Source organism: Cebus imitator, unplaced genomic scaffold (assembly GCF_001604975.1).
Source record: "Cebus imitator isolate Cc_AM_T3 unplaced genomic scaffold, Cebus_imitator-1.0 Scaffold64, whole genome shotgun sequence".
NCBI classification, from domain to species: Eukaryota; Metazoa; Chordata; class Mammalia; order Primates; family Cebidae; genus Cebus; species Cebus imitator.
The window spans coordinates 2263358-2264119 of record NW_016107379.1 but is presented as its reverse complement, the minus strand read 5'-3'; positions in this window follow the sequence as shown (position 1 = coordinate 2264119).

Here is a 762-nt window from a genome sequence, read left to right as displayed (position 1 = left end):
CCCTTTCCCTCCCTTTTTCCGTCCCTCCCTCCCTCCCTTCCTTCTTCTTTCTGTCTCCAGTTTTCTCTGTTGTTTTTGGAGTTGAGCGCAGTCTCTCTCCTCTACTGCAAAACCCCATTGCAGTGGTCCCTACATCTCTCATGATGGTCCTGAATGAAGTCTGTCTTACTGTTCTTAACCAAGTGTCATGGACAATTTTTTCTTTCACAGATGACAATGTAAATTAATTAGAAAATTACTTAATTAAGGAAAAATCCCAGAAGGAATACAATGCTGGGGGTGGGTATCTGGAGTTTAGTTATAGCTTTTGCATTTAATATAATATCAGTTGCAAGCTGTGATTTGACCTAAGCCATTTTGTTTTTGCATAACTGTGAGATTTTTTTGGGGGGGGGTTGATAATAGTAACCACCAAAAAGTCTAAAGTGGACAAGGGCCAGCTGTACTCCTATATACTGCTATCAGGTTACATTAACAGCAAGCCCAAGTCTTAAGAACAATTTCTCCACACATGCAGATTTTATGTATAAGAATTTATTAGCAAGCAGTCACAAAAATCATTAGCATCAACTGTTTTGTAAAGTTCATGGAAACTTACACTCTGTCCTATTAGCTGTTACCATGACACCTACTATGTATTTATAAAAATTAAAAAAATTTAAAAGTTAGTTGCAGAAAAAATAGTTCTTAGTAGAAATTTAAAATAAATGATATGGAGGGGTAAAATTCTTATTTACTGATATTTATTTAAAATTTCCACTC